The following is an 11,206-nucleotide window of genomic DNA, read 5'->3' on the forward strand; positions in this document are numbered from 1 at the left end:
TTTTTACAAATAAAGCTTTTTTGACATTCAGATTAGTTAAAGGATTTATCCAGTATTAATTCTCTTTAGTGAATCAGATTTCTGCCAAAAGAGTTTCTGACATTTAGAGTAATTGTAAGGTTTTTCCTTAGTGTATACTATCTTGGCGAGAAAATGTCATCCTCACATTTTGAGCACTTAAAAGATTTCTTTCTTGGGTTATTGTCTCCAGGTTAGTTTTTTCTTGAGTACACAGCAGATTAAGTCTTTACCCGATTTCAAAATCCGGACGTTTAAATAATTGTTAGCCGAAACCTCTCAATGTGCTTCACGTGTTATTCTTAACACTTGTATTGAGTCTACTAGAAAATCTATCTAGACTTGTAGTGTTGTGACCTCTTTAAGCAAATTAGGCTAATCTATAGAACCTTTCAAAATTTCTCTCATGGAGATATGGTCTCCATGTTATGTCTATATGAAGCCTGTCCGGCAGAGTTAGGTTAACTTTTTGACTGGAGCTTTACTAACATTTATTTGGCAGGTTATAAAACACTGACAAAGTTATTATCTTGATTTAGTGTAGGCTATTCATGTGCAAAGGAAGGAAGATTACATTACACATTTCTCGGTAGCAGAATATTGTTTCTCTTCAATGGCCAGTGTGTGGTCTCCAGAGCAGTGGCTAGCACCTGAGCACTGGTGGTGTCACATTTCAATGTTTAGCATGGCTGAAACAAACTTTGGCAAACTTCATTGCTTTTGCTAGAAACTGGAAAGGACCTTTTACAATGACTTTCTTTGTACTTTCTTTTCCACCAGGTGTGTTTCTTTTGTACCAGGGATTTCTTTACTTCTTCTGACTAAAGAGTGTTCACTACCGTTGAGGTGATTGGTCTTTCTGACAAGAATTCTCAAGTTCTATGCACGGATATGGCTTGGTTTTTCTCCAGGGCTTTCCTTATGTAGACTGAGTTTACAAAAGAGGTTATTTTCAGTCGACCTGTTTGGACATTAATTTACTCATTTTCATTTCTGGAGCTGTATAACCCTAATAACCCACGTTTGCGATAAAAGAAATTGTTGTTCAGCAATGTATAATGAATGCTTAGAATTAGTGATATCAATTTCACTTTCAGTAGGGTTCTCTACTTCTGTTTCCTCCTCGGCTTCTTGGTACTGTTTAGTTATTGGGGCTCTGAGACATTTTCACCTCTTCAACATAAACCTCTTCAGTGTGGTGATTTTCGCTTCATGTTATTAAATTACGCTTCCCTTTTTAATCATACTTCAGTGACCTGCAAAATAAAAATGGGAGTTTGTTACTGCATGTAAATGAGCAGAAATATACAATATCTATGAGCATATTCAATGCAGAGCGGTAGCCTTTTGAGATGTGAGAAGGGAAGTCAGACTCGAAGTTGAATTTCAGGTTTGGCTGTAAGTACTGTGCATCAAAGTGAAAAAAGGAGCTGAAGGACGCTCAAACACAAGTTTTTACAAGAGATTACTTCTAAAGTTGTGGGGTTTGTATGTGGAAACTAAATGTACATATATGTTGTAAATAAATAAAACAAGCATCCAGAGGCAGTCAGTATTCCCAAGATATCATACATACTGTTGGGTCTTTAATCATATGACTTGCATAGTGATGTAGGCGGCTTCTAATTCATGGAATCTGTATGTCTGAATTGACTAGGCAGCTGCTGATTCACTCGAGCAATGCTGATCGCATACATGAATGCTCACAAAATAATTCAAGTTTACCTCATGTGGACAGCATTCTTTCATATACCACCAAGCACATATGGAAAATCTCAAATGGCTAATTTCTTAGCCAACTGATCTGAAATGTCCTTGTAGTAAACACATCACCATCAAACCAATAAACTGGGATCCACCCTTGGGTAGACATTGAATCTGCTCTGATCTCCAACGTGGCCGACCGCACAACCACAGTTTGGAAGAATGATACTCCTATACTTTTTCTACTGGGCTTATTTGTCATGTTAAGCACATTTTATCACAATGTCTTACCTCACTGACAACATGAGCATTACCTGGCTTTCTTTATTCATGTCAACATCATATCAACATCAAAGCAGGAGGTATACCTCCAAAGAGCAATCATTGCTCTACTTTTCTCAAGGCCTACCTCAAACATTGCAACCGGGCGTGCTGCAGCCAAGCAGATGACACACCAATCCCTCTGAAACTGGGAAGTCTGAGCGGTCTGAATAGCTCAAGTCTAGATGAAAATGTTCAATGTATCGACCAATGGATGTGACTAGTGAAGTTAAACTCAACTCATCCACAACAGAGATCCTCACATGCAGACACTGGGAGAACTACCATCCTCTAGGTTGCTCAGACCTCAGGAAGTTAGAGTAACTCCTAAAAGATCGTGGATTTCCCAGGCTCTGCGAGTACACCAAATGATGAGAAGCACTTTTGATCCTATGTGAACCATAAGACTAATCTAACCTGAGCTAGGGTTCCCTCAGAAGGTCCAGGTGACCACCTATCATCCTTTCACGTCCTGATTTTCTGAACTGACTCTACTATGGAGCTTCACTCTCCCTATCAATAATGTTACAAAGTACTAAAAACACAGTGGTTATACAACTACTACCAGATCATCTATGGAAAGAAAATCTCTTCATTGCCTTCACATCCTTAGATGTTCATCTTTGCTGAGTCTCTGTTTAAAGCATAGAAGCACCTGTGACAAAGAATCATCCACCTTACAGCCTTAAAAGTTGTGTACAGAACACAACACTCCGGTCTACACTGGCGCCACAACTGATCGTCATTTACAAGAAGAATGCATGGGGTGAACCTCCGCTTCCCTACAGGCAGCTGAGCTCCGGATCTCATGTCCAAGAACCATCAACAACCACCTGTAATCCAGAAAGACAGTGAAAACTGCCACTTCGCAAAGTAAAACCATAAGGCTCGGCCTAATCAAATCTCAGGAAAAGGATGGAGAATGACAGCGCCTATGCTGCACACGCTAGATCCTGCAGGGCACGTGCCAGGGCTGTACTTTACCCATGAAGCTCACACGAAGCTGGGGTGCAGTCCATATACCTGCTCAGGAGCAAGCAGCTGGCAAGACCCAGGCCATCAACTGTGCTGATTTCTTTGAATGTTATGCTAAACAGTTTGTAACTAGATTAACCTCTTCTAGGGGAAAAGTAGAACTGCTGGGGTCTCCATGAACTTGACCACAGGGAAAATTTGTAATTACAGTTGTAATTACTGTACTTCTTTAGAGCTCAGTTGAAATGTAATTAAACTGCTTCCAAGAATGTGACCACTCAAAACTGATAAAAAATATGTGGTACAGTTAATCAAAATACTCATTTGAGAACAAATTTAGGCTCAGCATCAAAAGGAACTTTTACGGAACGATTACAAATTTAATGGGTGGCAATGAACCCGGGGTTTATTCAACAGCGCAGTCTTAATGTCACAAAACGTGGTGACTTTTGCTACTACTCTGCAATTGATACCTGTAAATTACAAATTGTGTCTTCCGTGGATCCAATATTTATCAATATTAAAATTGACCTTATGAAGCATATTTGTAGTACATGCATTCAAGTGAAAATACAAATATTTATAGTGGTCATACAGACATTTTGCCGTAAGGACAAGTCTCATGTGTTACACTAACATTTTTCGATTAATTCTCGCTTTATTGCAAGGTTGGATTGAGCCGAGTGAAAAAGTTCTGCTGTCTCAGTGCTGGCACTACACTCTCAGCCAATGTGAAGAGAGATTACTGTCAGTGGCTTATTCACCAGAGAGTACCTGGTTCCAACTGGTACTGTCAGATCATTTGGCCGCTTCCTGCCTGTTATGAATTGGTCAGCATGGCAACGATCTGCTTCATGGAAGATCATTGCATGGTCCACCCGCCTGGACCTTGTTCTGCTTGTGGCTTTTTAGAAGAGGATATACTGATTCTAATAAATGTCATGTGGCAGTGGGTTCCTCTAAATCTGCTCTGTTCTAGCGAGAACTATCAATCCCATAGGAGGAAACAGAACCAGTGAGACAGGTGGCAAATTTGAACATGGTTTAGTATTCAAGACACAGCGATAGTGACATCTGTGTCAACCCTTGCAGATGTTCACGGAGAAGACACATCTTTGGTGACACTCGCAATTCTAACTGACGGACCTGGCCTTCTGGTAACCAGTCAGTAACCTTTAGCTCCTGAAAACAATCCTCAGCACTAGGAACCTGTGAATCAGCAACTGAGAACTTGTGAGTCATTAATTCTTAGCATCTGAAGTTTTGTGAGTCAGCAATCCTTAGCATCTGATGGTCTGTGAGTCAGCAATCCTTAGCATCTGAAGGCTTGTGAGTCAGCAATCCTTAGCATCTGAAGGTTTGTGAGTCAGCAATCCTTAGCATCTGAAGGTTTGTGAGTCAGCAATCCTTAGCATTTGAAGGCTTGTGAGTCAGCAATCCTTAGCATCTGAAGGGTTGTAAGTCAGCAATCCTTAGCATCTGAAGGTTTGTGAGTCAGCCACCCTTCAGACAGTAGATCATATCTGAACAAGAAAAACATAAATAATGTCAGTGATTCTTTTTTTGCCATTTCCACTTCCCCATTAGATGCTACGTACCTTGCTTGTTATCCTGAAAGTATACCTCAGCTGACACTCCTAAAATCAGGCGTACCAATCTGCAGGAGAACAGATACTTTAGCCACACTCACACATGGATGATATTGAATTAACTGATAAACCTAAAAACAGCAAGAGGTAATCAATATAGTTTTGTGAAATTAGCAGAACTAAGAAACAACGAATGAAAGTTACAGCATACAACTTAAGATAGACAAGTGGCAAGGTCATAAGATTGCGCAAACATGTGTGTACCCAATTTATCTGAAACAGCTAATTCATAGAGGTGCTCCAAGGAGAAGATGTGGCCACCAAACACTCCAATAGGGAGCCAGGACTTCCGACACTAAATTATAAGATCCCCTGAACACCAAAATTAAGAGTTATTCAATGTCCTACAGTCCAATGTCCAGTGTAATCAGTAGTGCTTTATTTCATATTTCCACATGCATCCAGCAGTCTTGATAACCTTTGTAGCCAACTCGTGTTTCTTCAATATGGTATATCTACCATCAACTTCAGCAGGGCCTCTAGTAAACAGAGTAAAAACATACTTGAGCACATAATCTCATTCTCATGTAGTAATCAACCACTGTATCCCTGGTGCACAAAAGTGTGTGTTATTTCTTGAGATTAAAATTATAGTTAAGAACCGTGCAACCACAAACAAGAGAAACCATCAAAAGGAAAGAGTTTGAGTAGTGCGTCATTCAATACCAAAGAGAAGACACCTAGTGACCACTGAAGAGAACACCTGTGTTAGGAGAACAGTTATCCATAAACAGATTGTAAAAAGTGAATATTTAAATCAAATAGCAAAAGAAAGCCACACAACTACTCCTATTACTCAAAATAGTGACTAATGTTCAATTTATACCTCTTACCTAGGTGGAAGAAATAGCTCATTCCAAGGCAGACATCCTGTGCCTAAAGGTATCACAAGTATTCAGACATACAATATCTGAAATGAAAACCAACATTTTATATCTTATGATGTGTCTAATAAACTCACACTGTGCTCATATCCCAAATTCTCAAAGCTTTCCACATCATGTATGAAATGAAATGAATGTGTACTTGTAAAGCGCACTGATACTCCAACTGGGGTTTCCTGGCGCTGTACACATACCGCTGTGGAACCCTTTTCCCTTTGAAATGTCCACTCCTGGGCACCCCAAAGGTGAAGCCAGGCATCCCAGCGCTGTTGGGGCCGTTGTGGGGATTAAGCCAGCTATTGCCCAGAGTTGCAGAGTGGGACCCATGATTAGAATAGGCACCGAGGCGAGAATTATCAGGTCCGAGGGCATTGAGCCCAAGACCCGCCGAGGCGGGAATTGAACCCTGGTGCTGGACCAGACCTCTGCATCAGGGTCTGACGCTCTAACCATTGAGCCACGCTTCTCCACTATATGTATAGGAGAGTTTCACAAAGAAACAAGATTTCCTGTAAAGAAAAAGAAGCATTTGCAATGCATTCGGTCTCGCATTTGTGGAAGTTTGAATTTTTGACGTTGTAAATGATGTTGTTTTTTATTTATGTTTAGTTGTTTGGAGTGGAGTGGATGTATGTAGTTTGAAGTAGAATTATGTGGTTTGAATTGGAATTGTTAGTTGTTGAATTGTGTGAGGTGGAATTCTGTGGTATGTAGTGTTATTTGTGTATTGTCAATATGTGGTAAGGTGAATAGATAGGGCTGAGAGCTGTATAAAATAGATAGAAAGTAAGAATGAGAGGGATAGGTAGTTTGTGTATGAAGGAAAACAATGAAAGGAGACAAAAGAAGTAATCAGTGAACGAGAAAGAGAGGGAGTATGAGGCGAAAAAGAGAGTGGGGTCGAGGTGATGTAAGTAATGAGGAGAAGGGAAGGAGGACAGGAGAAGAGAAAGGAGTGAAGTAAGAGAAGGAGAGAGGAATGAAGTGACTGTAAGCAAGTAATAGCTGATGAAGAGGAAGAACATAAGGCATTAGAGAGTGGATGTTGTGGAGAATAATGAGAGAGAAAAGAAGACTAGAGGATTGTATCATAGAAAGGCAGGAAGGGAGTGGAGGGGAGGCAGAAGGAGGCCAGCAATGCTGTGCGAAGTATGTGCTTCATACTATGATTTTTCTGTGCAGTAAGTAGGCTGACATTATATCGAATCCCCTGTTCTGAATCTTACTTTCACAGAACTTAAGCCTAATTGTAATTTCATGCCATGTCTAAACCTTGTTTGTGAACTTCTTTTTTGAAGATCAGAGCCACAACATATAAACCAGCAGACATAGTGGGACTATAGAAACTGTAGAAGACACAAACAGATAGACAAATAAATATCCATAGAAAGTAGGTTCTCACCCACAAAGCATGGAATTTAATTAATTTTTGCATTTAATGTATGTCCTACGTTTCCTAAACTTAGAAGTGATAGGTGAATACTTAGGAAGCGAGCAGCAATGCTGTGGCCGGCGTCATGTTAAATTGCAGCGCCTAGAGGAAAATTCCTTTTTTAACTCATTAACGGCTGTGTTGGATTATGGGTATTTTGTGACATTAATTTGGGGTTGTTGTATGCAAGCCGTGCTCACTTCAAGGACACATAGGTGCAGTTCAGGAGTGCACAACAGGTGGTGCAGTGGCAGTGACAGGGCTGCAGCATTTAAAATGGTGGGCGCCCCAGAGTTGGTATTTACATTACGTATGAGTAGGGTCACTGAAAGTATGCGGCAGGGGAGGGCCAAGTTATGCGTTAGGTCTAACTAAATTAGGCACAAAGAAAAGGCAAATTCTGCAGCATAATGCGGCACATTTTGTGTCAGTATTACCTTACAACGTTGGAATTTTAACAGGTTAATATTACCTAATTTGTAACAATTTGACACCCCAAAACAGCGAGTTGAAGCACGCCTCGGGGCACTAACACGCTTTTGAGAGCAGCCGGAACCAGTGACAGCATCTTGACGAGAACGGGGTATTTTTTCTGAACTTTTGGCTGGTCCAGGGGAGAGGGGTGGGCTGCCTGCGATTGTGTTTGGAGAGCATAGCATACTCTGCAGGAAGTGGGTGCCATGGCATATTGTATGGTGCTGAGGTGAGATGGCACAATGGGGCATGGGTAGAGGTGCAGCGGGCATTAGGTGATAGAAGCGAATATTGAGGAGGGAACGCGATGGTGTAGGTGTGTGGCAGATGTAGTGCTTTTATTGTTGAAGCACCAGGCATGGAGCTGCCCCAAAAGAACAGGGTGTGTTTGTGTGGGTTTGGATACAGTTAACCCAAATGTGATAGCTGCTTATAAGCCTGAGAGCCCAGCAATCTTAGAAGGGGTAGACAGAAATAACAAGCAGCCTTGCTTCACAGGGAGCAGCACAAGCTTTACGAGCAGCCGGGCACCTCCTAGGGCCGGTTTTCATGTAGCAGGGACAGTGCAAACAGCCTGACTCCCCAAAAGGTGCCAAAGCGTAGGCATCATGGGCTCCTTTACCAGTGTTCGCCAGAGCACGTACATTACAAGCAGCTGAGCTGTTTCAAGAGGTCAGCCTCTGCCACTTCAGCAGTGCCTGAACCCCTATGAACAGCAGCTGCGCCTCCCCTCCTCTCCAATGAGCCGAGGCACAGGGGTGCGAGGGGAGCACAAGAACGCAGACCTCACACCTGAGCGAGACCTCCACTTTACAACTCTGCCCTCGGGCTTTCGACTCACTGAGCCATCTTGCCAGCTGGCATGTTTGTTCTTATGCATCTTGTGCTCTGAATTGCATACCATGAAATGTAATGATGCTCAAATGCCTCGACTTTGGCACAATGAGAGCCCGAGTCGGCCTGGTCTTTGTTTTTTCCTTCCACTCCAAGAGGATCCAGCCCAGGGCTCTTCAAGATTTTCAGTAATTAGAGGTAAATATTCTCAATGACCTTCACCCCGAGCTTCAATGGTGGAAATTTGACAGTTTGTATTGCGTTGATTTTTAAACGCTTTTTAAATTTACAACATTGGTGTCCGGATTTTTTTCGAGTGGCGGCATTTACTTATTCTCAATGACCTTCACCCCGAGCTTCAAAGGTGGAAATTTGACAGTTTTTATTGCATTGATTTTTAAACGCTTTTTAAATTTACAACTCAAGGTATCTTCAAGATTCAAAGTTTGTTTTAGTGTCTAAAATTATCTAATAATATAATCTATTTTTTTTCTACATTGTGTCCGGATTTCTTTCGAGTGGCGGCATTTACATATTGTCAATGTTTGTACTGTGAAATGCTCAACTTAGTGTGCCTGGCTGCTCTGTGACACACTACCAGGACCAAGCTAAGTGTAAATCTGCGCTCCTCTCCTGTGTATGGTGGTAGTATTGCCCTATAAGGCCTCCCAGCCATATCATGCAATACTGCCACTTCACATTGCACCAGCCGCCCCTCCTGCCAGAGCAACCCCAAAGCACCCCTCCAAGGAACTTCAGCGCTTGTCCAAAGCCACCAACCCTGAGTGACCGGCACTGCACCCTCAACACGTGAACAAGCCACGCAGCCCACATCCACGCCACCTCCGGTACTAGCCCCACAAACACCAACCACCATCCACTGCGACGTCATCCCTGGTAAAGAGGCAAAACCATGTCCTGCGCTGCCATCACACCTGCAAAGTGCCTAGTGCCCTCGACTGAACCCACCAGTAGGCCACACCAACAATCCAAACGCAGGCTTCCCTGGGCCCACTCATGGGCGCAGCACCCCCACGTCTGGCACCGCAAACCCCAACCCAGATGCACCAGAAATGCTGAGGGGGAGGAACCACTGACTCAACTGAACCCCTGTTTCACCGACCACCAAAGCTCTCCAACCCCTTCCGGGCACTGCAACAACCGTGCCACATGCATTCTGCAAAACAGTGAAGCGTAGCTCTAGGGTGCTACTCTGACCATAAAACATAGACCACTGTCGAATCAAAAGTGACGGTGTTTGCAGCCTGACAGCCATAAGCCACAATGCCACTGCGGGCTTCCAAAACCGCCTGTGCACCATCTCCCCCATCGTGACACGGTCTGTCTGAGGGCCCAAAACTCCCCCCTTGCACGTGCCCACACTCCTCGTGGCCTCCCTCCAGGCCTACCCCCCCATGGCACATCGAGTTCACAGGAATTCATTATCATTTGTTCACTTTTAATATACACTCAAATTCGCATCATTGTTATTCAACAAGGCATTCAGAGTTGAGAAGAATACCAAACACACCAAGCGGTTCTGAATAGTTACTTAATGGTAATATGCTTCACATCATTGGCCTCTTGTAGCCGCGTAATTTACTCAAATTGGCCACATAATTTATTACTTTGGTGCTGTATAACTGTTGTGGAAAGCCACATAAATGTAGTGAATGTGAGTATACTAAATACGAGCGGCCTGAAGAAATTATCAACACTCCATCCTTAACAAGACTACAGAAATCACCATGTTGCCAGTCGCAAGGCCTTTGGAAACAGAAGACATGGTGGAAGACAGACCTATGCTATGGGACAGTATTCCGTTAAAGTTGCAGGTGTTGTTTGGAAAATACCCCAGGTGCAAAAACCTTAAGCCAAACACAATCTATTAATGGGTACTGAAGAAATAAATAAGAGTACAGGTTACAGGCCTGGAAGAATGAACAGCATGTCATGGCAGAACCAAACATCACAAGTCTAGCAGAAGCGGATAATACTGTCCAGGTAAGAAGCCTGACAGAAGTAGAGTAAACTCTCCAGGCGGCAGAGCCAACATAAGGTGAAACAACTCTAAGCCATTCAGAGGCGGGCGGCTCAAAGAACAAGAAACACTGCACAGTCCTTTGGACAAGCGGTGTACAAAAGACTCAAGCTGGGAGGCCCCAAAAACATATGACATGAGCAGCCAAATAAATGACAGCTCTTCAGGTGACTGGAAAATGCTTCCTACAAAAGAGGATGCATGACTGGTAGGTAATTTACGGAGTTTGAGTGAAAACCCCGGCAGCGTAGGTCTCTCTGTTGTGTTATCACAAATTGTGCAGCGCCTTCTGCAAGTAGTGTCGACGGCGCTGCTCTGGGACTTACCAAATTCCGATAACAACCCAAACTGATATACCGCTCAGTACACTTTAAGACAAGACAATGGCATGGAGGGGCCTTTCCAGACAGTTCTCAAGCCGGAATCAGAAATCAATCAATCAATCAATCCTAGCATTTGTAAAGCGCAATACTCACCCGCGAGGGTCTCAAGGCGCTGGGGGATGGGCAGACGCTGCTACTGCTCGACGCGCCAGGTCTTGAGTGTCCTCCTGAAGGTCAGCAGGTCTTGGATGTGCCGTAGGTGGATGAGGAGAGTGTTCCATGTCTTGGTGGCGAGGTGGGAGAAGGATCTGCCTCAAGGATGTGGTCCGTCGGCATAAACGCCCTGGTTCGAGCCTCGGGTCGCGTCCACATCTTGTGATTCTGGGCAAATCACTTCATCTCCCCGCGCCTGAATGTGTCATGTAAATACGGTGCTCATGTAGAGCGCTACAATATCTGCGGGTCGAGTTCGCGCGATATAAAAACATGCAACAAAAAAAAAAATAGTTCCACACCAATGGAGGTCAGAATGCCCCTTTTCAGAGCCCACA

The 11,206-nt window shown here is 43.2% G+C and overlaps 1 long non-coding RNA gene across 1 annotated transcript; it reads right to left on the reverse strand.

Moving 5' to 3' along the window:
- Positions 1 to 869: 869 nt before the first annotated feature.
- LOC144805907 (uncharacterized) lies at positions 870 to 5,554 on the reverse strand. Its single transcript, XR_013605624.1, has 3 exons — positions 5,501 to 5,554; positions 4,617 to 4,675; positions 870 to 1,274 (listed from the first exon to the last, which is right to left on the reverse strand). It is a non-coding gene; the product is annotated as an uncharacterized LOC144805907 (long non-coding RNA).
- Positions 5,555 to 11,206: the final 5,652 nt, after the last annotated feature.

The sequence above is a fragment of the Lissotriton helveticus genome, assembly GCF_964261635.1.
Source record: "Lissotriton helveticus chromosome 1_1 unlocalized genomic scaffold, aLisHel1.1 SUPER_1_unloc_32, whole genome shotgun sequence".
NCBI lineage: Eukaryota > Metazoa > Chordata > Amphibia > Caudata > Salamandridae > Lissotriton > Lissotriton helveticus.